At 44.2% G+C, this 27,053-nt stretch overlaps 1 protein-coding gene across 2 annotated transcripts in view; it reads right to left on the bottom strand.

The window, feature by feature from the left end:
• The window catches only part of PAK5 (p21 (RAC1) activated kinase 5), a 238,303-nt gene that overhangs the window by 133,359 nt on the left and 77,891 nt on the right, over positions 1–27,053 (bottom strand). For both annotated transcript variants that reach the window (XM_045008379.1, XM_045008380.1), the window contains exon 2: positions 12,934–13,058. The gene's annotated coding sequence lies outside the window, so the exon portion shown is untranslated. The remainder of the gene's footprint in view (positions 1–12,933; positions 13,059–27,053) is intronic.

Here is a 27,053-nt window from a genome sequence, read left to right as displayed (position 1 = left end):
TGTCAATGTAGAAGTAATTTACCTGTAAAAAAAGAACAGGAGTACTTGTGGCACCGTAGAGACTAAACAAATTTATTTGAGCATAAGCTTTCGTGGGCTACAGCCCACTTCATCAGATGCATAGAATGGAATATATAGTAAGAAATATATATACATACAGAGAACATGAAAAGGTGGAAGTAGTCATACCAAATGTAAAAGGCTAATTAATTAAGATGAGGTATTATGAGCAGGAGAAAAAAACACTTTTGTAGTGATAATCAAGATGGCCCATTTTGGACAGTTGACAAGAAGGTGTGAGGATACTTAACATGGGGAATTTCATGGATAGGCAGACCTCTGTTTTGATGTGCATTTGTCATTGATCAGTTATTTTGATATATTTGATATATATTGATCAGTTATTTTGTTCAGCTGCAAGGAGACAAAGACTGAAAAGTTCCCATGGAAAACTGGCTGCAAAAAAATTAATTACATAATTGTATCCACAGTAGTTTTACATTAACCTGAACTAGACAGAGCCAAAAATGGTCTAAAATACAGTAAAGCTGTTCTTAGCAGCTTTCCTGTTCACATCTAATTGAACAATCACCATCCTGGTACAATCACTGCATTAGTGCTGCAAAGCACGGCTGCTGGACGTGTAGCTATGCCTGGGCACCTCTACACCCTTTGCATGATTGAGTGGGTGTGGCAGGCTGCCCTGCATATACCAACGTGGAATCAGGGCAAGAGGAGTGGGTTGGAGGAAGGGTCATAGGCCCTTATTTACATGGAGCTAGTGATTTTACCACACTATGCATGTGGCACAAAAAGTGATGCAACTCCTACTTCCTCCATAGTTGCAGCCTTGCCCCCTGTTGTCAGTCTGAGGAGATGGATTTCACTTCACCTGAAAAAAGCCATCACTTGGCTCAGCACCCAGGGAAATCAGACCACTCATTTAGGTGTCTAACTTTAGCTATCCAAGTTTGAAAATGTTGACAAATGAACTTTTAATCCCTCCCCACAGCCCCACCAAACTACAGTAAAACTGAAACTCACAAGGGAATGGTCTTCTGCGCTTGCGTTCCTGACGTGGGGTAAAATCTTCAAAAATGCCTAATTTCTAATGGCAGTTATATGCTGAGGCGCTTCTGAAAATGCCACTAGGCACTGGAATATTTTTTGAAAATCGCATCCTAAGTGATTTGGAGCCTAAATCCTATTTTCAAAGGGGACTTAAGTGGCTAAATTGTTTTCCCAAAAAGGGTCCAAGGCATTTTTGAAAATGTTGGTCCCAGTCTGTTTACCAAAATCTATCTGACAAGCAGATCTGTTAGCTTAAAAGGTCGTGAGAGCTCAGACTGAAACACTTTTTGCTGTTTCAAATCTTTTTTGTTGAATACTGGCCTGGTTATCCAATGTTGGCAATGAGGTTTACACTATGCATCAGCTACCTTCCCTAAGACCATCTGGAGTGGTATTGGAAAATGAGTGAAGGAGAAAGGAGAGGTGAGAGAAAAGATACATTGTGCCAGATCCTCATCTAGGGTGAAATCCTGGTCCTATTGAAATCAAAGACATTTTGCCATTGACCTTAATGGATGTTTTGCCATTGACCTTAATGAATGGATTTCATTCCTGGTGTAAATCTGAATAGCTTTGCTGACTTCAATGGCACTGTACCAACTTACACGACCTAAAGGTCTCACCCTTATGTGCAAAAGTCATTATGGGCCTCATGCAGCTTAGGGTTTCGTGATTTCAGTGGGAGATGGCAGCACACAGCATCTTGTAAAACTGGGCTGATCATAGATTTTCTAATTTGTGGTAAGTTTTTTATTCCAGGATGTGAAAGGGACTTGTACTTAATATGCACATTTGCAAACTCAATTGTTTGCACCGGCAAATCAGATCTTCTAAGCTTAATTCCTGCAAAGCTCTTAACCATGTGTGTTAACTTCATTGGGATTGTTCATATGCTTAAAGTTAGGCATATGCTTTCATGTTTTACTGGATCAGGGCCTTAGATGTCTAAGCACTTGATTTCCCTAATTGTGCCTACAAACTTAGATTCATATCAAAATGGCCTTCTTTAGGGGCACAATTATTTGCACTCTCAAAACTGTTCCTATAAAACTGCTTTGACACAAATAATGAATGCATAAAGCAAAATAAGTAACTGACTATTACTTTCATTTTTCTACACTTAAAGAAAACTAACTATAAAAAAATAAGAGCGAATTGCTGATATTGCCAGCCCAGGGCAACATGCTGTTCCAAAGTGAATGATTTCATTATCACTTCAGTCTGCAGATCTGATAGTTTATCTTCACCCTAAGGCCTGTTCTTCACTTAAAAGTTAGACTGACCTTGCGAGGTCACTTGGGGGCTCTGAAAAATTTTGCGCCCTGGATGATTTAGTAGTTAGGTCGACCTAACTCCCAGTGTAGACGCGGCTAGGTTGATGGATGAATTCTTGAGAATTAATTGAGAATAGAATTCTAGCTTTTTTTTTTTTTTTACATGTACTCCACTTGAGGACTGTACGACACAGCTTCAGAGTCACAGATTACCTACCGAAATAACGTGAGCTATTGAGGGAGCAAAGGGACACGTTGTTAAAACCTGGTCTCTGATTTAACATCCACATTTGCAAGTTCAGTTATTTGCACCTGCAAAGCAAGCAACCCGCAACAATTACATTTAGTGACAACAGGAATGTTGCATTCAGAGAAACAAGAACATTTAAATTAAGGCATCAGCTTTAAATCAGCCCACAGTGCACAGGTTTTGCAGTAACTCTGCTATGTTAGATCCCCCTCTCTTTAGAGACCGTTGCAATGGGGTGATGGCAAATATTATCGGGGTCACCGGGGTGCACTGAGATTAGAATTTCAGCTTTTTTACATGAGAGCGTGGTAAAGCACAGCTCTTTGATCTATGTCAATTCACATATCACTCTCTCAACAGATCACATTTAGGACAAGACTTGCAGCCCTTACGGAGATTAGTGAGTAGCTACTCACAAGAGTAGTGCCACTGAAGTCAAAGGGACTATTTGTGTATTTGCCCAGTGAGGTGAATAAGGGGATTTCCCAGTCTGGTGCATGAAGCTAAGTTCTGCCTTTGTGAATACATGCCTGGAATGCATTGACACCAGTGGGAGTTGCAAGTGTAATTGGCTCTTGGTATTCAACATACAGCATGTGCATATTAGACAGGTTATTTAGTATGCCAAACATACACAGTAGCCAACATTTGAACCTTAATCAGCTCTATTTTAGGAGGGAAGAGGGGGTTAACAGACTCCCCTAAGTCTGAGTCCACCTTGTGACAAAGCGTGCAAAACCAAGACTGCAAAAGACATGACGAAGAGCTCTGTGACAGCTTGTCTTTCGCAAACAGAAGTGGGTCGAATAGCAGATATGACCTCACTCACCTTGTCTCTGTAACAACACTGTCAGTTCTGAGTTACAGAACCCCTGAAGCTGGCGCTTGGGACTATTTGTATAACTGTCACCCCAGAACAAGTGTATATAACTTGTATATAACTTAGTAATGGGTGGACCGCAAAAAGTCTGGTGCATTAGACAAGCCCCGACCCACATTTGGATGTTTATCCGTAGATAATCTGAGTTTACCCTCTCCTGTACAGATGTTCACCTTGCCTTCTCTCTTCTTTTCCACTTCATATTTCCCTCTCTCCTGCTTCCCAGTCTAACCAGATCCTTTCCCCAGCCTCTAGTTTCTTTGGCCTGATCACCACCCTAGAGAAAGGCGTCCTGTCTTTACGGACCAGGGGCAATGCTGATTGCATGAAGGCTGGTTTCCTCACATGTTCTGCCAGTGTCTCTCAGTCCTGGCCCAAAGAAACAACTGCTGGGGATGAGGGAGCACTTCAATCTCCATGCCAATTAATGCCAGCAGTGGCGGTATATTTGACAGTGGTCAGCTGGTGTCCTCTGGGGATTGGACTGAGACTCCCAAACCTATTTCCTATCAACAGCCATCACACGGGAACCACTGTCAGTCGCTATTGACCTTTCCTGAATCCAAACCAGCAACCTAGAAGTGAAAGGCCTTGTGTACCATTAGCAATTCCTGGAGCCAACGCTTACCAGCGGGGCCTGGCACACCAGGCTTATCTGGTGGGAGAAAGAGCAGAGCAAATGATCAGTGGAGCCAGATCCCTTCTGCAAATATGCTCTCCCAGCAGCAGGTAAAGTGGCAGGTGGCACTGACTGTAAATGCAGCCCAGGGTGGGAGCAGTTTGCAGGTACATTGCTGCAGGCTCATCTCTTATGCAGCTGAGGCCATGAGAGCACATGGAGCTCAGCACCGAGCTGCTAAGGGACACCCCCTCCCTGACCCCCACATCCAGCCAACCTGCAAGCAGCAGATGACTTAAGGAACAAGGAGGCAGAGCGAAGAGTGGAGGCAGAGAAGAGAGGGGGGAGCCAACTGTGCAAGAAGCAATTAGAAAAAAAGGAAAGAAACACAAAACTGCAAAAGGAAACAATGGAGAACAGACATGAAGGATGGGAGACTGAGAAATGGGCAGTGCTAACTCACTGGGGCTGGGAGGACTAGACCTGTTGGGCAGTTTTTCATTGAACTGTTTTTTCCAACACTAAGTGACTTTTCAACCAAAATGAACATTTTGGTGGAAATCTTTCATTTTGATCTACGTTTTCCAGCTTCTCCATTGCAAATATAAAAATATTTTTGGTAAAAATTTCCGGTTTTCATTAAAAACTAGGGGGTTTGTTTTTTTAAAGCTTCATTTTTTAAACCAAAAGTGAAAAACAAATAAACAAACAAAAATAACTACTTCTTTCCATTTCAGTTTTCCATTGAAAAAAAGACACACTTTTTTTTTAAAACAATCAGTGAAAAATACGTAGCATTTTTTAAACCAGCCCTAACCTTCTAGCCACAAACCCATTACAAAACAGGACTCTGCAAAATAAGCCTGGAACTAGCTAGTCCCCCAAAGAGCCGTTTCCTGCAGGCAATTCTACATTCTGTCTAGGACACAGTTCATGAAGAAAAATATGAAACCAACTAGAGTTGACTTGTTTAGCAATAACGTAGGGCCTGATCCAGAAGGCTGATAAATGTCACAAGCAAACTAAGCAAAACTCCCACTGAAGCAAAGGAGTGCCTGACTTCACAGGATCGTGACCTTAAGGTGAACTAAACAGAGGGATATGAATTCTTGCTGAATGCATGAATGTTACTCCATCAACACTAATGAGAGCTGTGTGTATATATTACTAGGAGCTGAGATGGGTCAAATTTAGAATATGAGCAAAGTTTCCAAAAGCACCTAAGTCTTACTGAAAACCAGTGGGACTTAGGCACTTATCTCCTTTGAAAATGGGACTTAGGCTGTCAATTCACTTAGACATTTTTGAAAATTTTACCCTAAATTCCCATGTTTTCCTCTAGCAGGTACATGTGTAAAAGGGGATAATACCTAGAACGCTTCATGTAAATTGAGGCGCAGACAATTTTACTATTAGATAAGCCCGTCAGGCAATAATCATGACAGTTCTCAGGGGTTTATAGCTCCCAACCATACATTGGTAGAGGATAGTTAAATAGAGCTTTTACATGTTCACACCAATGTTTCATTTCTGTGTTAAATACTCCTTTCCAAAGAATTTCCATGCACAAAGGATTTATGGGCTCATACAGTAAATACCGTCTAGTGGCAGATTTGTTACTTTCTCAAGTATTCATGCTGCCTGTCATTTGTTTAGAATGGGTTTCTCAGAAATGTATGAACCTGCATCATTCATAGCTTCTTAGTATTAGCCACACATCTGTGACAAAGGTGAAACACAGTTTAGGCCCCAATCCTTACTCACAGATATCTGTGACAAGCTGCAGTTGTCAAGTATGTGAGAAATCTCAAGTGCTCCGGCTTTCCGAGGTTCTCCGGTAAAGGATGCTTAAGCCTTCATGATGATACTAAACTTTGGGGTTGTTTAGTACAGCATCTGATATGGTCAATGTGTCTCAGCTGTGCCAGGTATGGTTGTTTCATTTTGAATGATTATTATTTACAATAAATTGCATGCGCTGTTAGAGCAGCAGCATGCTAATGATTTACAGGCCTCTCTCTGAGAGGATAACTCTTGAAGCACTGCTTGTCTTTCCGAGACTGATTCCTCAGTCCGCCTATAAAGTGAGATTGGGACACTGGTGCAAATGCACGTTAAAGCTAGGTGAATACACAAGTGTTTTCACTTGAAAAATGCAAGGCTACCTCTGTGCATGTGCTAACAGAGGCCAGTGGCTGAAAATCAGGACCACCTATGCCTCAAAAGTTGTTTAGTGCAAGATTTTATAGAAAGTCTTGATGGCCTTATTGCACATGTGCTCCATGCCTGGAAGCTTCCCTAGATTTCCATGTCTATGCATGGAGTTTACAGGATCCTTTCCTATTTAAGACTGTTAGGTTCTCTGTAAGAGGGACTTTCCTCACTATGTGCATGTTGGGACTTGACTCTGCTCCTACTGAAGAAAACAGGAGGATTGACATGGATGTCAGCAGAAGTATGGGCCCCAAGGTTCCTCAGTTTATAGTTCATGCTGCTCATCCCTTGCCACTGGGTATTCTATTGCATGTTGTCCTACTGTCAGTGCTGTGGTGGTAGAATTAGGCTGAGATCCAGTATCTGCATTCCACAAGATCCCTCAAACTGATTCAAGGCGACAAAGGTGAAACACAGTTTAGGCCCCATTCCTTACTCACAGATATTTGTTCATGTGAGAATTCCCATTGACCTTGATGGGAGTATTTGATTAAGCACTGCTTATGGTGAGTAAGGTGACAGCAGATCAGGATCAATAAGGACCGTTGATTTATGCTCAGACCTCCTACTGACTTCAGCAGGTGTCCAGTATGTGGAATGGTGACCAGATATGACCTTAAGAATTCATGTTTTATCCACTAACTATTCTGACTGGGCTAAAAAGAGGAAATTACCCAGACTTGCAGCTGTACCTTACAAAATGTGTTTTCACCTCAACTTACCAGCTGAAAGTTTTAAAGAACTTTGAGAGCAAATATCAATTTTGATAATATGCTTTAGAAAATGGACAGAAATTATTATAACAAGCTCATTTCCAGGGATGGGAATCAATATACCGCCTGCCTTGGATATTTTGTAACAGCTTGGTTTATGATGATAAATACAGTCTTGTGGGCAGGTCCTTCTGGTTGCCTGTTAGAAATGGGAACATTTAAAAAAAAACAACCCCCCAAAATCTATGATCTTTCCAGCTATGACGCATCCACGTCTCCAGCTGGCTCATCTGTTACCTAGAGCCTCCTGCATTTATTTGAAATGTTATTTAAAAATACATTTCACCATTAGGGTGTGAGTGAAAAATGTCTTCAGCATTCAGGTGAAAAATGGCTGCTGGGTTATGAGACGCTCACCAAGCCCTGTGGAAACTAAAGGGCAGTAAAAAAAAAAAAAGTAAGTGATATGTCAGAAAAAAAAAAGTACTTGACTCAACCAATTCTCCTTTGACGAGCTAAAAGTGAAATTCAGGGCCTCTGCACTACATGAATGCCACAGTCATATGTACTTGCTTGGATAAGAAATGGTAAAAGCTTTATTTAAATACAATAATGTATTGTATTCACTTAGGGTGATAATCTCCTTGATTCAGAGGGCCCAGGAAATGCATTTAGCATCACTATCTATCTGAGGTACCTATAAGGCCTCCATTACTATAGTACCTGAGTACCCTACACTATTTTATGGATTTAGCCTCACAACACCCTGTGAGATAGGAAAGTGCTACATTTTACAGATGGAGAACAGAAAAACAAAGCACTTTGATCAAAATCACAGTGCAGCAGAGAAAAGAGTTGAACACTGATCTCCCCAGTGCTAAGCTAGCACCTTAACCGCCAGACCATCATTTTCCTTCTGTTAGACTTGCTCTAGTTCTGGTATCATAGCAGTGAGAAATCCAACAGACAGGGGCACAATATACTGTGGTAGGCATAGGGATGCCCAGCAGGAACTTGAAGCATGCAGCCTCCTCTGCTCCCTGTGGAACTTAGAGTGAATTTCTCCCCGGTAGGGAGGAGAATGATTACGTTATTTAAGCTGAACCACTTCTTAATCCGTAACGTTGTTTCTGAAAACTGTCACTTTTGACCAGGGCCATAACTCGGGCAGGGCGAGAGGGCCAGCCACCCAGGGTGCAGAGCTGGCGAGGGCACAAAAATGGGGCGGTGCATGATTGGGCCCAGCAGCATCAGATAGAGTCCCTTGGCATAGTTTTGGGGGGTGAGGGGCATTGCCCCCCCCCGGGGTGACCAGATGTCCCGATTTCATAGGGACAGTCCCATTTTGGGGGATTTTTCTTATATAGGCTCCTATTACCCCCCAACCCCTGTCCTGATTTTTCACATTTGCTGTCTGGTCACCCTACCCGCCCCAAACAGAGGCCCAGATGCCTTGGCAGCTGGATACCACCTCCTGGGTCCTAGTGCTGGTTGGCTTTGCCTTCCACATGTGCTGGGTGCCCTGCATACCCACTATCCTGCTTCCTGTACACTGGTGAGTGCCAATAGGGAGTGATCAGGGCAAGGCAGTATGGGGGAAGGAGGGCGAGGTGGGGGAAAGAGGCAGTGGGGAAAGGGGATGGGATGAGGAAGAGAAGGGGAAGCGGGAGCCCCGCATGCAGCATCCCCTTAGCAACAGCTGGGATTCCCCTGTTAAACCAGCCCATCTCCCGCACCAGCTCTAGCAGCCCACCTCCAGTGAGTACCCCTGCTGTAGATACCCCTCCAACACCCCCAAATGCCCCCTCCTGCTCCTCCTTCCCCTTCCCCCCGGCAGTGTCCTGTATTTGGGAACTTGAAATATGGTAACACTAGGGGTTGCTCTGTTCTCATGGCCTTGGTTTCCGGAGCTGGCGGAAGCAAGTCCGCCCTGCCAGCAGCCACCTGCCCCCAGCACCTGGGCTGGGCACGGGGCTCACGTAGGCGAGCTCAGAGCCCGGGCAGTGTGACCGCGAGCCTGGCAGCCACGGGGCAGGGGCAGGACAACCAAGGGAAGCAAAGGGTGGTTCCACTCTGCACGCAGGGAGTGTCGGGAGAGGGACCCGGCTGCAATGGCAGGTCCCCGGGCAGCGAGTGGGGTGTGACCAGGCTGCTGAGAGCCAGGTGCCCAAGGGGAATGAGTACTCCGGGGAGCACTTTGGGGAGCATCTCTTGGCAGCCGAGCTCCATGGGCAGGAGTCAGCTCCAAGGGGGTGTCACCGGCTGGCGCCAGGCTCCTTCAGGGCAGAGGCAAGTGTGTGTCAGGGGCGTGGATCGGATCTGTGCCATCCACCCTGCCTGGGGAGCTCCCGGCTGTGCAGAGGCAGCCTGGGTTGGGAACCAGGGCAGGGAGGGCTGCCGGGCAGCCAGCCAGTGCCCCAGCTCCCGCAGCACAGAGAGCCAGGAGCCTGAGTGGACTGGGCAGCTCCCACCAGCTTCCAGTCTGCTGGTTGCTGGCAGGAGGCGACAGTTTTCAAACTGGGGGGCACATCCCTCTAGGGAGGCAGGCCCCACAGTTTGAAAACCTCTGTGCTAAATGAGAGGCAGAAATGTCACCCCACGTAACCGCTAGGGGATACAAATATGGCTGCTCGCCCCTGCTGAAAATGCTTAGTTACGGCTCTGCGTTTGACTACAGGACACACCTCTGGAGCACTAGCCCAAGAAATGTTGGGTTCGATTGTGACCTCACATTAAGTTTCCACAACTTGTTCCACGGGCACACAGTAGCAGCACTTTTAGGATTGCTCAGGCTCCAGACAAACCTGTGATAGTTTGGAGGCTTAAGGCGCGTGAGCGTCAGGGGTTGGAAGTGAAAAAGGAACAAGTGAACCTTTATCCTGGGCAGTGCTGGAAGCCAATGCAGGCCCTACCTAGTTAAATGGAAAGTGCTATTAAAAAGTGCACTAGTAGGGACCTGGACTGTCTGAATGCACAGGGTCTGCATCTGACCACATGGAATCCCCTGCAATGCCATGGGAAAGGAAAGCAGCCCCAAGGCAAGGAAGGAGAGCTGCCAGAGAGGGAGCTGTCCTGAAAGTAGGGAATTGAAGCCCCAGGATGAGATTCCCCATCTCCCCGTGGAAAAGTGAAACAAACTACCTGAAAGGGGGTTCCAAAGAGGATGGATCTAGACTGTTCTCAGTGGTAGCAGATGACAGAACAAGGAGTAATAGTCTCAAGTTGCAGAGGGGGAGGTTTAGGTTGGACATTAGGAAAACCTTTTTCACTAGTAGGGTGGTGAAGAACTGGAATGGGTTACCTAGGGAGGTGGTGGAACCTCCTTCCTTAGAGGTTTTTAAGGTCAGGCTTGACAAAGTCCTGGCTGGGATGATTTAGTTGGGTTTGGTCCTGCTTTGAGCAGGGGGTTGGACTAGATGACCTCCTGAGGTCCCTTCCAACCCTGAGATTCTATGATTCTATCTGCAGTGACCACCCTTCAGATGAGCATTGAATATGGCCAGGACTCTCCTCGGCAAGCTTCTCGGAGTTGAAGAAACTCTCTTCTTCAGTCTGGATGCTTCAATGCTTCATGCACCACCCACCATCGGTCCCCAAGCAATCCAACATGGAAGCAGAGCCAACGTCTCAGAGGAGGGATCAAGCCTGCACTAACTCTGAAAAGGCTATTGGAGGACACTATGGTTTAGGACTAACCAGAAGTTTCTCCTTCCATCAGCCTGGGTCCTTTGGAGCTGGGGCAAAGCACATTAGACTCAGTGAGATTCTTTCCACTGACTTCTGTGGACTTTTAGATCGGCCCTAATAGCACAGCTAAGAGATTTCTTAACATGGCTCAGGTTTTGCAGGCGCTGGCTAACTCCCCCATGACTGGCTCAGTGACAGTTTAACAAATTAAACTTTAATTCGCAGGCCATGAACTCATAGTGCCTATAGGCTGCTGTCAATCACAAAAGCAGAGTGATCAATGGGGAGGAGAGGGAAGGGATAGTGGGAAGACGTGGTGTACTGAACAGAAGGGTACACATGTTCCAAAGAGCTGGGGATTGCATTATGGGATCTAGTGACGGGGGAGCCGAGGTGAAATCCTGGCCCAATGAAGTCAATAGCTAAACTCCCCACTGACTTCACTGGGCCAGGATTTCATCACTGAGATCCAATGATCTTTATAAAAAACAAACACAAAGCAAAACACGCAAACAAATCAGAGGTTCGGTCTTTAAATGAAAAGTCTGTGCTAGTCTAAACAGTTTGGGCAGCACAACAGACTCTATCCAAACCCACCGAGGTCCATGAAAAGGCCTCCATTGACTTCAAAGGGCCCACTCCGTGTAAAATAAAAGTCTCTTAAATCTGCCTATTAATGTAAATCCATAAACCATACACAGGTGTAAGTCTATGGGTTAAATCTCTTGGGTTACAGTTTCACTCTGGGGCATGACGATTTGCACATATAGCTCCCTGCATATCGAGATAAGAAAACACCCCCAGTAACACTTTCTGTCCACTATGAGGATTAGACTGTAACAGCTGAGAGTTTAAAAATCATTCATCCCATTCTGGAAAGGCTTTTTTTCTCTCACCATTGCCCCTTTCCAATGAAACTGTAAATGCTCCCTGAATTGAATTTGACAACTGAAAAGCGAAGGGATTTAAAATAACAAACGATCCCCAAGCTTTCCCTGCAGCAAGGATAGAGAGACTTAATTGAACTTTAACTCAGCTGCCAAACTAGAAGAGCAAATTTAAAAAAAGTCTTGAAAATACGTATGCTTCTTAACTTCCTAAGCAAAGTTCTACCAGGAACAGCTCAGTACTCTCACATTTTCTTCATTCTTTTTTCAAACCATTAGGAAAGCAAAGCTTTGCATTATTCCCTCAATTATACAAACCTTGGGGGAAATTCTCTACTGGTATAAATTGGCCTGGCTCTCATACCAGTGGACCCACACCAGTTTACAATGGCAGGCAATTTGGCCCCATGTTTAACTGATGGTACAAAAGGCAGGAAAGACAAGAGCTTCCTTTAAGAGACGTTTATATTAAAGTAACACTTTATCTTTTACAAGATACATTTCTGTAATGCAGTTCACACAAAACAAATTTTTTCTTCACCTCAACATTGGCTTGAAATGTAGTCACTAGAGCTGTGCAGGATAAGAGGGTCGTGTCAGATAGATTATACAATAGACATAAAATTGTGAGAGGCTCCAAAATAAGGAAGTTTGACCTACAGGGTAGGACAATCTCAAATGAAACTATATTATAGCTTTGCCTGTTTTTACCACTGAAAGAGAAACAAGTTTTGGGATTTGACTCCCCACCCCCCATGCTTTCTGGCAGTGCAAAGAGGCTGGCTCACCCTGGCTGTTGGGGATTCTCAGGTAGCACACGGTGGAACACTCAATGTCTCCTCACTCTGGCTATGCCCAGCTGCCAGAATGACCACTTGAAGTCTAGCAGCTGGGTGTAGATTAGAGCAGCCCTGAGCCCTCTCTAATTTATGTAGGAAGCCAAACTAGCTTTCAATCAGCCCCCATATAAGGAAGCCACAGAGGCAGCAGAAAGCCCGGTGTGTAATTCCAGTAAAGGGGTAAATATCAGTGGGACCTTGTAATACATGCAAATTCACTTTAGGATCCAACTCCTACAAGCTGAAGTAAATGTAAAATCACGGCTGATGACAAAGGTTGGCAGACTGGTAATTAATGACGAGGACAGGAAAGTTGTATAGAGCAATCTGGTTCACTTAGTAAGCTGGACCCATTCAAACAAAACGTCCTTCAGTACAGACAAACACAAGACCATACAGATAGGAACAATTTGAGACCTGAAGAAAAGCTCCGTGTGGCTCGAAAGCTTCTCTCTCTCACCACAGAAGTTGGTCCAATAAAAGATATTACTGCACCCACCTTTGTGTCTCTAATAGCTCAAAGCAGTCATCAATGGGGAATCATCATCCAATGGGGGGTGTTTCCAGGGATTTTCTGCGGGAATTGGTACTAGCCTGACACTATTCAACATTTTCATCGGTGATCTGGAAATACAAAATAATTGCTGATAAAATGTGTGGATGACACTAAGACTGTCAAAGTGGTAAACAATGATGGTGAGGGATCTGGACCATCACCTGGATCCATTCAAACAAAATGTGTTTTAATACAGCCAAATACACTGGTATACATCTAGGAACAAGGAATGCAGAATCTACAGCATGTGCAGGGGTGGGGGCAGGGGACACGACTATATTCTAGAGCAGTGGTTTTCAAACTTTTTTTCTGGTGACCCAGTTGAAGAAAATTGTTAATGCCTGTGACCCAGTGGAGCTGGGGATGAGTGGTTCAGGGTGTGGGAGGGGGCTCTAGGGTGGGGCAGGGGGTTGGGATGTGGGAAGGGGTCAGGGCTCTGAGCTGGGGCAAGGGATTAGGGGTGCAGGAAGAGACTGCAGGTTTGGGGTGGGGATCAGGACTGGGGTGCGGGCTTACCTTGGCGGCTCCTGGTCAGTGGTGCAGCGGGGGTGCTAAGGCAGGCTTCCTACTGTCCTGGCACTGTGGACCATGCTGAGCCCTGGAAGTGGCCCGCAGCAGGTCCGGCTCCTAGGTGGAGGTGCGCAAGCGGCTCCACGCAGCTCTGGCCTGCTGGCACTGACCCGCCCCCAGCTCCCATTGGCTGGTTCCCGGTCAATGGGCGTGCAGAGACTTTGCTTGGGGCGGGGACAGCACGTGGAGCTCTGTGGCCCCACTGCCTAGGCAGGGGCGGCTCCAGGCACCAGCGCTCCAAGCGCGTGCCTGGGGCGGCAAGCCGCGGGGGGCGCTCTGCTGGCTGCCGCTAGGGCGGCAGGCAGGGTGCCTTCGGTGGCTTGCCTGCGGAGGGTCTGCTGGTCCCACGGCTTCGGTGGAAGCCACGGGACCAGCGGACCCTCCGTGCTTGGGGCGGCAAAATGTCTAGAGCCGCCCCTGTGCCTAGGAGCCGGACCTGCTGCTGTCTGCTTCCGGGGCACAGCGCGGTGTCAGAACAGGTAGGGATTAGCCTGCCTTAGCTGGGCAGCACAGCCAACGGGACTTTTAATGGCCTGGTCGGCAGTGCTGACCAGAGCCGCTGTGACCCAGTGCCTCACTTCCCTCAACCCAGTACCGGGTCATGACCCACAGTTTGAAAACCACTGTCCTAGAAAGCAGTGACTATGAAAAGAGTCTAGGGGTTTGTCACAGGCAGCCTGGTGACAGGATCATAGTGCACAAGTAACTGAACATGATCACTCAGATGATCTCATTGTCCCTTCCGGCTTTAAGAATCTATGAATCTAAGTGCAACTGATAAATTCTTACATCTGCATAGCAGGTGTCAGCACCTGAGCAAGGTATGCCTCCATGCATAGACATACCCAGCTGTGTATGCTGCAAATGCATCTACTTTTCAAGAAAATAAATCAGACCTGAAGGAGTCTGGAAAAATGCATATTGTCATTATGCACCGAGACCTAATTCTTAGCTGTTAGCCAGCTGAGATTAAAAAAATAGTTCTGACAGTCAGAAACCCTTAATCTCCTCAACGTAAATCAAACTGTCATCATTTGCCATTTGCAAAGCAGATTTTGATGATAGGCACATGAAGCAGGAGCAGAATAAAAAAGGACATAATTAGCATCAAAACAGTCAGTACACAGATTCTATGCATAATCCACTTTATAATCTTAAAGTACAAATCTCTAGTGCTCCTGAAAGAAGAAAAGCAGTGGGTGACTCAGAGTATCTGTGGGGGAAAGCAAGAGACACACACAAATTGAGAAACAAGACAGGAAGAATAAAAGATAGAAACACGCACACACACACACACACACAAAAAGAGAGGAGGGATAATTGACAGCACCAGCAACTAGGTTCACTCCTAAAAAATTCCTCCGTGAAACCTCTCTCACTAATATTTCTGAGCACCCTGTTCAAGGGGAACAATTTTCTGTCTAGACTCCAGACTTCTTACGTTTATCAGCCAGTCACTGCTGAACGGCTAGAAGAGAGAGGTTGGCTTTTCTTCTTCCCAGTCATTAACCTTGTAAACTAATGTTCTTTCAACCAGAGCAACAATTTCAAGTGGAGAGGCGCCTACCTGATTTGATTTACTTTGAGAGCAGCTGAAAATACAGGTTCCCACAGACTTACAATTTGATCACTTTGGTTTTTGAAGGGCTCGTATTGATTGTGTCAGGTAATTTATAATCAGCGTCTATTTTTCCCCAAGTGAAGACTGTGATTGCGGCAAGTGATGGTTGGGTGACGAGCCACATCTGGGAGCTTCCTTGTGCAAACCTGTGGTTCTTGCCTTCAGGGGTATTGCCAAAAAGTTGCCTGCCCAATATCACGTGATTCAGAATTTGTCCTACTCTTGGAGTAATTTAGGTAAAGAACACCGTGTACCGTGGGTTGCTAGTTGTTTTGCTGATGCTTTATCTCACTTTCAGATTGGGGATTTTGGCAATCAGTGCCTGCTCAGGACCTTTGGTGCCTTGGCTTCCACAGGCCTAAGGCTACTGGAAGTTCAACGGCATCAGGCAGTAAGTGGTCCTACAGGATGGGTTTTAATAAATTCCTTGGATTCAGTGAAAGAGCAGGCCTCCCTGGCTCCAGCCCATCCCACAACAACGTGGGGAAGGCTTTACTCTTCTGAAGAGTATCTCACTCACACCTCACTGTGATTTTTTTTTAAATGATGCACCTCTTTGACCACACAGAACCTTCACCCAGAGGAACTTCAGCGTGACCAGAACAGCTATTATGAAGCCTGACACAGGGCCAGATTCCACTTCCGCTATTAGCCTCTGTCTGGAACTTACTCTTGTGTTTGCCAACCAGTCTTGACCTTTAGATTTTTGTTGCTGCAGGAAGATGATGATGAGTGTTTCGTGGTAGCAAATTCAATTTTATTTCTCTGTTATCAAGGTAAATTGTGAAAAGATATTAAAGTACACTTACTAAGTATATATGCTGATGGCTAACTGCGTGCTGCATGTACAATTTGTTTTCCAACACAGCAGCAAAAAGATGGTTTTCTCATGCTGCTTATTAATTTTTGAAGGTGTTGATTTCAAATACTAGTGGTGTTCTTTGATAAGCTACGGCTTAGAGATAAAAATAGCTAAAAACATTAAAATTAGAACAATGGGCTGCTCTATTAATGTGTTTACAGAAGTCTCATTAACATTAACAGGAATTCTGTACATGCAAGGCATAGTTGGCAAGTTGTATTCTGGGATTTTCGTCTTCTCTAAAGCATCAGAGATTGGCCATCGCTGGAGATTAGACTCTGGACATGGGTGGTGGACCAGTGCTCTGAGGTGATAGAGGGAAGCCAGTTTCTCGATGACTGGTTGGTGTGTCTTGCTCAGTCAAATAATCACCAGTTTGGGGGTCAGGAATGAATTTTTACTTAGGTCAGATTGTCTGGGATCTTAGGGCTTTTTCACCTTTCTCTGCAGCATAGGGTGTAGTTCACCGGCTGGGGTCATAGAATCGTAGAATATCAGGGTTGGAAGGGACCTCAGGAGGTCATCTAGTCCAACCCCCTGCTCAAAGGACCAATCCCCAACTAAATCATCCCAGCCAGGGCTTTGTCAAGCCTGACCTTAAAAACCTCTAAGGAAGGAGATTCCACGCCCCGCCCCCCAGGTAACCCATTCCAGTGCTTCACCAACCTCCTTGTGAAAAAGTGTTTCCTAATGTCCAACCTAAACCTCCCACACTGCAACTTGAGACCATTACTCCTTGTTCTGTCATCTTCTACCACTGAGAACAGTCTAGATCCATCCTAGATCATCTGGGCATTTCTCACCTCAGCAATGGCCTGCCATTGCAGGGGCCTCAGGCATTGATGGCACCTGGGTTTCTCCTGTTCACTGCCTGTGAGACAGAGTTTAGTCTCCTGAGAACTGAAATGTTTTGGTCTAATTAAAGTCTTTGGGCTCAAAATAGGGGCAAATGGGTAAAAATTAATGGCCTGTGATATACAGGTGGTCAGACTAGAGATCTAATCATTCCTTCTGGCCTCAAACTCCATGACATTATGAAGAGACCCACAGTGAAGGACCAGAACTATCATTTATGGGCTAGAAACAATTGGTGCTGCCCTTGTTCTTTATACACGACTCCTGTTAATATCAGTAGGAGATCTACTATGGATTGAGGTCACTGCATGGCTTTTCCTCTAGTTACTCTGATATTCTTGGGCTATGCATCTCAGAGTTGAAAAGCTGACCATGGGTGGCTAGGCTTTGAGAATGAGAGGGGAAATTTAACTCAGATCTTGGCCAACATTTAAGCACAGAATATAAATCCTACAACCTTTTGTTCAAAATTGTGGGCCAAGTTCTGCTGGTTACACCAATGTAACTCCAGGCTTTATTTTCCAAATGTAATGAGTATCTTGTTTTAATGAGCTTTTTGCACACACACAAAAAATTACGGTGCACCACTAAATAACTAGTTTGAGGTCACCATTTTTCTTTGTCTACCCTATGTACTTAGGGGCAAAATTCACCTCAAGGCCCTAGGAATCACTTTGATGAGGTCTTAAGTGATGCCTAGGAACTTGTGTGTCCCTTGCCCTGGAGTGAATTTCACCCTTAAAAGCTAGATGGGCACAAACTAAAGCAAAAATAATTCCCTGAGCAGTCTCAGTGGTGCTGAGTTCATTCATTTAATTTCTGCAACAACCAATTGGAGATCTTTAGCATAGGAAAGCAGATGTGAATCATTGTGGAAGAGGATAGAAGCCACCGATGCTAATACTAAAGGTCCTCAGATTATTCACTGTTTATAGCAACACTTAAAATGGCTCCGAATGTTCTAATTGAGCATCTGCTTTGTTTATATTTTTACTAGCAATACGAGGCTACAGAGCTGAGTGTTTCTACGTCACTCCTCCCTCTGAGCAATGTTTTGCAATGTCTAGCTGGAGTGTACACCTTGCAAGTTATCTAGATAGGGGCATTGTTCTGTGTGTCTACAGCACAATGGGGTCCTGGTTTATGACTAGGGCACCTAGGCACTACCACAATTCAGATAAATACTACTACTATGTAGTAGGAAGGGAAGAAATATTAGAGCAGGGATTTGAACATCTAACTAACACTGAATTTCAATGGGAGTTGGTGTCTAACTGCCTTAAGACTCTTTAAGACTACAGCCTAAAAATATCTGTTCACTTCTATTGATAGAGAATTAAAGTTTCAGATGGTACATTACATCCCCAGAAGATGTATTTAAAACTTTGACAGTATTAATAAGTTATGAATCAGTGCTTTAATAGACCATGAAATATACTCTCATGGCAAAACAGAAAAGAATAGAAAAGGAGATGGCTCTGTATATGGCTTTCAGACTCAAGGTGCTTTTTACGACGGTATTAAGAACGGGAAGTGCAACAACTCTCTAGTCTAGGTGACACACGTAGTGGCTGATGTGTTCATTATGTCAACACTGAGAGCTCTTTGGTTTCTATGTCTTCATGAAATCATTCCAAGCCATTAATCCAAAGCACCAGCAGGGGCAGAGCAAGCTTTCCCACTGCATAACCTGTCTCTGGCTCTTTGTCTCATCCCTGATCCAGAAAGTGAGATGACAGTAGTCCCCATGCCCATTCATTCCATGCCCTCTCACCTGGGACTGCCAACAAAACTGCCAATCGCAGTACTGACTATTGTTACCCACTTGACTGAGCTCAGCAACTCACTTCACAAAGGCCACTTTGCAGCCATCAGATAGTAACAACTTTCAATCCCGTTCAAAGCAGCAATAAGAGGCTTTGTATTCCACTACCGGTTCCCGGAGCCATCTAGTTCCCCGAGGACCCGTTTTATCAAGAAAAGGAATGTTGGTTTGGACCCTGAGCTACCTCTGACATGAAAAGCCAGCCAACCAGCCACAAAAATCTTGCCATGAGATCTTTAGCTTCAATCTTGATAATACAGTACTCAGGACAGGCAAAACACCACAAATTAACATCTCACAGGAGAGTACCTGTAATATTCCTACATCTCAGAGCAGTGCACTTTAGCATTAATGCTGGGCATCAGGCCAAGTCCTGATGAAAGACTGAGCCCCACAACCAATGTTGGGAGAAATTTATCTTTGCTTCACAAATTACTGTGAATGTTGTGGATTCACAACTCACAAAGCAATGATCTGGCTTTCTGTAACAAAATGCTAGAACTTTTTTTTATATTAAACAAGAAAAAGTTTCCAAGGAGTGACAGGTCAGAACAGATGTCTAACCTGCTTACACAGTAAAAACAGTTACTTTAGCAGAAGCACTGGCTGGAACAACTAGGTCCCGGGAATTTCTAGGGAGCTAGAACATTCTAGTCTATACAAGTTCTTATACCTCCCTCATCACTGTAGTATCTGAGCAGCTTCTGGTAGTTCATAAAGTGACATAATCTAACATCTTCTTTTTGGTTGGTCCCAGAATATTAAAGAGACAAGGTGACTGAGGTACATACCTTTTATTGGTCCAGCTTCTGATGGTAAAAGCGACAAGCTTTCGAGCTGCACAGAGCTCATCATAGTTTCAAAGCCTGACATTCTCACCATCAGAAGTTGGTTCAATAAAAGTTATTACCTCACCCACCTTGTCTCTCTAATAACTAACTTCTGTATGTGAGGTTCACTCTATCCAAGGGAGAGTAGGGGAGGAGTGTTTTGGGGACTGTTTACAATACACGCTGTTATGAGTTTGAATTTGAGACATTAACATCAAAAAAGTGTGCCTTGAATTCACTTTACATTCAAATTCATATGGGCCATCTTCAAATCATCATTCAGTTTTTAATTGTGTCCCCGTTCCTCTCAGCAGTGATGCTGGTCTGGTGATCCTCTCCCCCATCCCCACTAGGGTTCAGTGGTTGATAATGCTGGGATATAGCACAATGTTTACTTGGGGGGCTCTTTAAACCAACGTGAAGGCAGCATGGAAACTTGTCTGGCATCTTAGGGTATGTCTACGCTACCCACCGGATCGGCAGGTAGTGATCGATCTATCGGGGATCGATGTATCGCGTCTCGTCTAGACATGATACATCGATCCCTGAATGTGCTCCCCGTCGACTCCGGAACTCCACCAGGGCGAGAGGCGGAAGTGGAGTCGACAGGGGAGCGGCGGCCATCGATCCCGCGCCGCAAGGAGTAAGTCAATAAGAAGTAAGTCAATTTAAGTAAATCTAAGATACATCGACTTCAGCTATGCTATTCTTGTAGCTGAAGTTGCATATCTTAGATCGATCCCCCCGACCCCTGAGTGTAGACCAGGCCTTACACTGGTTTAACATGCAGCCAATGTCTCAAATCACAGCACTTTTCAGCAAAAGGGATGCTTCCGGCAAGAGATCAAAAATGGCAGCTACATTTAAAGAGTTAATTTTCAAATACTTCTTACCATTTAATCTTTCATGCCATTGGCCTAAGCAAAACAGATGCCATTTTCCTTTAGAGGCATACAATATAACACAATGCTGCACAATATCCTGCCTCTGTTCTAGACATTTGCATTTCTAATGTGGAACAACTCCTCCACCTAATTATATTTAGAATTCTGACTACTTGGTTTGCCTAAATATATTCTAAAAAGATGAGCCTCAGAAAACTGAATCTTTAATCTGGGACAAGTAGTGGAGGATCTGGTGAGATACAGTGGCTACTATCATTAACACATTAGCACCTAAATGTCTCTTCTCCTTCCACCACCCACTGCCATCATGAGCTCCATCTGATGAAGTAGGAAGGAAGTAAACTGGAGCATTACTGATGGAAAACATGAACATATACAGATAAACTCTGACTGACAGGGCTAGGTTATGGGTAGCCTTTGCCCAGCATCAGGCATGGGCCAAGGGCCAGGAGCCAAATGAAATTAATGGGCAGCAGGTTTAAAAGGAAGTTCTTCTTCACACAGCGTACAATAGGTGGAACTCCTTGCCTAAGGAGGTTGTGAAGGCTAGGACTTTAACAGGGTTTAAAAGAGAACTAGATAAATTCATGGAGGTTAAGTCCATTAATGGCTATTAGCCAGGATGGGTAAGGAATGGTGTCCCTAGCCTCTGTTTGTCAGAGGGTGGAGATGGATGGCAGGAGAGAGATCACTTGGTCATTACCTGTTAGGTTCACTCCCTCTGGGGCACCTGGCATTGGCCACTGTCGGCAGACAGGATACTGGGCTGGATGGACCTTTGGTCTGTCCCAGTATGGCCGTTCTTATGTTTAATTACCAGGAACAGGCCGGGCTGGAACACCAGCAGATGAGAACTGAGAGACAAACCAGAGGGCAGGATCCAGAGCCATTTACCAAGACTCAGGCCAAGTCAGGATACCAAGAGGCCAGGATCAGCTGGCAGGAACAGGTAAATACCAGACCAGCACTCCATGGCAGAGTGAAGCCCAGTTGCACAATCAACTTCCTGGTTCCTCCGCTGACTTAAATGGGGCTGCAGCCCAGTCAGAAGCCTTGGAGCTCTCCCAGTCAGAGTGCAGGGGCCAGGTTTGTGCCTCGCTTGGGCTTCACAGGCCCCAGTCCCAGCTGCTGCGTGTGTGAGCTGCCAAGTGTTGGACTGGAGCATGACGACTCCCACAGACCTGGGTTTGAGACCCATAGGGACTGACACCAAGATGTTTCTACAGTCCTATGCCGCAGCCATGGTAGAGGCTAAGAGAGACGTCTTGTCCTCTACCATTGTGGTGGCTATATCCTGCCCTGAAATACCTATCCAGGCCCTAAATCAATTTATCAGCCTTGGCTGCTTCTGCACCACCTCAGAAGCCAGCTCAGCTCTGCCTGCGTGAGGAAACGGTAGCAAACTTCTCCCAGGTCATCGATTCGCCCCTCCCCAGGATGCCCACTCTGAACAGTGGCAGCTATACCCAAGATGAAATACACAGGATTCATCACGTTCATGGAGCAAGACATTCTGGAAGCACTGAAAGAAAGCCTGCGTTTTGGGAAAGGAAATGTATTTGAAAATTACCTCTTTAAATGGGGCTGCCATTTTTGAGACTCTTGCCAAAAGCTTCCCTTTTTGCTGAAAGGTGCTGTGATTTGAGAGATTGGCTGGGTATTGCCCAGGGTAGCACTCTAACCACTGAATCATCCTTCTTGTTGATCCAGTGAGAGCACAACACCCCATAGAATACTGGGTCCCATTCATGGTCTCTGTGTTAATTACAGCTACTCAGAAAACTTGCAATTAAAATGAAATTACAACAACATAACTGAAGTTAATTTTTTTGAGCAGATTCCCTCGCCAGCCCCCTATTCTGACTCTAGCATTAATCCTCAAAACCCCCTATTGCATTGGGCCAAGATACCTCAGGGAGCACCTTGGTCTTTGTGACAATGGCCTCCATCAAAATCTATGCTCCTAAGGAACTATGAAGCTGACAACCTCAAGAGTGAATCTCCTGAAAGTGGGAGACGGGACTTTCCTAGCAACAGTTAGAGCTCATTCCTGAAAGGGATCAGATTGACTACAATTCTCATTGCTTTTAGGATGACATGGAAAACTCACTTCCTACAGAAAGAAAGAAAGAAAGAAAGAAAGAAAGAAAGAAAGAAAGAAAGAAAGAAAGAAAGAAAGAAAGAAAGAAAGAAAAAACTAATTTAAAAAAACCTAATACTATACACCTGACCACCTACAAGCAAATAGGAAGGAAAATTAGACCACTAGCCAATTGTGAATTAGATTATTATTTAGGATGAAAGTTAGGAAGTGCAGTGATGGGCACTGTTATAAGAATCAAGACATAGATTAGGCAGCTATTCTCCGTAACAAATGTTAAAGATGTATCTTGAAAAGCTCATTTTTCTGACGTTGCAATCTCTCTTCATTTGCTACTTGGAGCAAAATCGCTACTCAAAAAGCTTAGTGATATTAAAGTGGATGGAGATATGTCCATGTGGAAGATATATTTATGAATACACAAAATGTTAAGTACAACAAGACAGAAAAGTTAATCTGATGAATGTTTCTTGGTTTAGCTCCTTTATTCTATTTCTTCTCTTTATGCATTTCATAGTGTATACCAATATGTACATCCTGCTGAAATGAAAAGTGGGAAAAGAAATACATCAGCATTGTAAGTCCTCAGTACAATCAACACCAGTGATTAAACCAAGACTCCATTAAAGCAGATCTCCCATCTGTCTCACAATAATTCACTCTAGCATAAAAAATTAACTTTGTTTTTAAAATAGCATCTCTAACTGTCCATCAGTGTCCCGCCATGAATGCAGAGGACTAGACTAGATGACCTCTCGAGGTCCCTATGATTCTATGTCACAAAAAACTTCCCCTGCTCCTTATGTGTACCAAAGTCTTGCACTATATATTGAGGTTCCATTTATAAAGGGCTAATAAAGAATTAATTAATGATTAACAGATGTTATCAGCATGTCACAGATATGAGTAGAAAAGTTAAGTCACATCAGTAGAGGCGGTTATAGATATTTATAAACTACAGTTATAAGTGATCTGTTGGACTCAATTACTATTTACAACTTTTATAAACTATTGATAAAAATGTACCCTTCATATAAAGTTTCAGCATGTCTCTAGATATGGTTACACCTGATAGATTTACCTATGTGAGATTTCTGCTACCTATGAAATATCTTCCCATATCCCGTAAGTATTTCCAAACATCAGCGGATGAATTTAGAATGTGGCACTTGGGATGGGTAATATGGCTAAATAAATGCCATCCTTGAATGGTTTTTGATCAAAGAACCCTCTAAACTACCAAAATTAAATAAATATGTCATCTTAGTTTGGTCTCAGTTTTCAGTATCCTTTGCCAAAAATAAGCCAGCTAGAAAATGACAGAATGCAAAGGGAAAGCTGCATGAGCAGTGTAGCTCTCCGTTATTTTTACTACGAACTCCAATATTTATTTTCAATACTCATGGCAGGGTGTTTACAGCACTGGGTGGATAATACACAGAGTAGCTGGGATTGCAGAACTCTGGGCACAGGTACACTACAAGGCAATTTTATTCATTACTCGTTTTGCTTCTATCTGCAGGTAGGCAAAGCAGCCCAGTATGACCCTTCAGTACTGCAAACACAGTATTATTCATAATGTCCTACATGCCTTTGTGCCAGTTACATTGACTATTTAGGCTCAATTGCTACATTAATCAACATGACAATTTTTCACCAGCCAATTTCGATGAACTTCATTATCATGCATCTATTCTCCCACTGTCTCATCTTCCCAGAATGCCGTGTTTTCTGTCATTTCTTTCCCTACCTAGGATCTCACGATGCACCATAATGCCACAATTATGCTCCTTATTAGAGGATTATTGCATTCGATATTTAGAGAACGGCTTGTTCTACAGTACATCTTATCAGGGAAGGTGAAGTTATTTCCATTACACTGAACAGTCCCTTTAGAGCAATCACAGTTAATCCTCCTTCAAAAACCACGGCAGCAAGCTATGGGGAGGAGACAGAGGGCAAAAGAGATCAGAAATATAGTTTCTTTCCCCTCAGGCATGGACTGGCAGGCACCTTCAGACCTTGGGACCTTACTGGGATTCAGCTGACTGGCTGTTTCTTTTTCTTCACTGTGTCCTATATTACATCAAGGTCTCTGATGAGGAAGGATTTGCTGATGTGGGGTTGCACTGGGGAGAGCAGGGTTTTAATGGCAAGGGCGGTGTGGGAGTTGGGGAGAGAGGAGTGAGTCTATACAAAAGAAACCCAGGAAGAATAGGTGCTTACTTAGAAAAAAAATAAAAATACAAAAGGTTAAACTGCAGGGAGAGGGTGAAGCTCATGGAATCTGAAACCGCTGGGAATGTTTCAGGAAACCAAGACGTGGGCAAACTGCTGCTCCTTTTAAAATGGAAAAATAAGCAACCACTCCCCTTGCAGTGACCATTTCCTCTCAGTCTTTTTTTCTTTCCAAAATAAAGGTGCATTCCACCCCCTTCCTCTACCAGTTGGTTACACCTGATTCTGCAAGCACACACATGCTTAGTTGTTCAAAGGGGAGAAGTCCCACTGAGTTCCATGGCACTCCTTAGATGTCTAGACTCAAGCACAAACAGAAGTACTGGCAGAATGGGAGTCTTAGAATGGACGTTTTTTTAGGAGAGTACGAATCTTGTGCTCATAAATGATTGTAAAGCACCAATTACACTGTTGGTGTTATTGCATGACTGACAATATTGTTATGGCCTGGGCATAACCACCACCCTTCATTTAAGAGAGTTGTTAGAAATAGTTAAGCTCCTTTATGGCACCAGGTAGCCGAAAAAATAGCAGCCTTCACCTCAAACACAGGCACATGTCACCACCCAAACCAAAGGCACCTGCAAGGCATATGTGGGAGGAAGGGTTTCACTGGCTATTGTTTTGTGAATGTTCGTGTGAATGAACATTCACAAAAGAAAGAGAAGCAGGGATGCAAAAGCTACAAAACAAGGGATAGAAAAGCCAAAGACACTCAGAGCTAGCACTGGGAACCTGACTCAGAGAAAAGACTAGAGAGCTTTTGGGCAGAGTGTCGTCTGGAAAGGGACATGGAACTGTTGGCAAAGACATTCTCTCCTGTTTGATTCCTCCTGTGCTCAGGGAAAGAGGCCTTTGTACAGTGCTTGTATTGTTTACAGGATCGCATCAAAGAAACACCTGACTCCATCATCAATTTCTCCTCTTAATGGAAACAACCCACAACACCATGAATTTGGCTAACTGGTTGGGTTCAAAAGGAGACAATATTAATATTCTTAGCCCAGGTTCAGTTCCTGCCTTTATAAATGCATTGAATGAATTACAATATTGCAGTTTTCACCATTTTTGCATGAGCCTCATAGAAGCTTCAAAAAAATTAGGAAATCAAAAAGTTAAGGATGCCCATGGAACCTTAAGTTTGCCCCTGTGTCAACATGCATAACAATACAAACTTTAATGAAGTGGTTGCATTCTAGTTTTTCCTACAGGATCCCTGCCTCATTTAGGCATGCCTCATGAGACCTCTTCTCAATATTTATTCATTATGTTCCTACTCCTCTGGACTACTCCCTCATTCACTACACAGTCCTGCCTCATTCACCATCCAACCTGTGCACTAAAGGAGACAAGGGTCTTGCTGAAATAAAAACAGTAAGTGATCATGTAATCACAGAGACACATGCATACGGACAAGGGGACTGAATGAAGGATACAAAGGCATCCTTAACTTTGTCATTTCTTGTCCTCAAGAGTGTCTCGCTTTGCAGCCTTATAGTCTTTTAACAGTTTTGAACAGAGTTCTGTATGTAAAGATATATTATTTTTTTCTTTATTTGTGCAGTCTCTCTCTCACACACACACTAGAAAACTCTTCATCTGCTGTGTGTTGTCCAATTAACCCCTGTAGGAATACAGAAGGCATTTATCAAATCCTGCCTAGCACACATCCTCTATCTCTTAAAATGCAGCACACGCAGAGTCCCGATGCCTTATCACGTTATAAGTGGCTTCTTTTCTCGCCTATTCACAGAACATGTGCTTCCAAAGCTGGCTTTTGTTGGCCTAGATTCCATCAAAATGCCTTTCGGAGTACATATTGTACTGCTAGGAAAGCCATAATGGCAGATAAATAACATTCTTAAAGACAAGACAAATCATCTCAATCTTTAACTTTTCTCTTTCCTTAACTTTCAGAGCTCCGTGAAATTCCCAAATTTTACTTGCCACAAACTTTTTGATTTTTAGCCTTAGAAAGGCAAAACCTTGGCCAGGATTCAGCAAGGTATTAAGCACACGCCCAAGGCGGAGCACACAATTAGTCCCATTGACTGAAATGGGATGACTTGTGTGCCCAATGGAGGCAAGTGCTTAAACACATTGTTGAATCCGTGCCCTAGTTGCTCCCTGGACTGAGATATGGGTCCATACACACATTGGCAGCTCTTGCTTCGATACTCCATCATACCACATAGCTCTTGTATAGCCCTTTTCATCAGTAGCTCTTAAAACACTTTACAAGGGGAAGTCAGTTTC

This window comes from Mauremys mutica, chromosome 3 (genome assembly GCF_020497125.1).
Source record: "Mauremys mutica isolate MM-2020 ecotype Southern chromosome 3, ASM2049712v1, whole genome shotgun sequence".
In the NCBI taxonomy this organism is placed as follows: domain Eukaryota; kingdom Metazoa; phylum Chordata; order Testudines; family Geoemydidae; genus Mauremys; species Mauremys mutica.
This window is presented reverse-complemented; position numbering and strand designations above follow the sequence as displayed.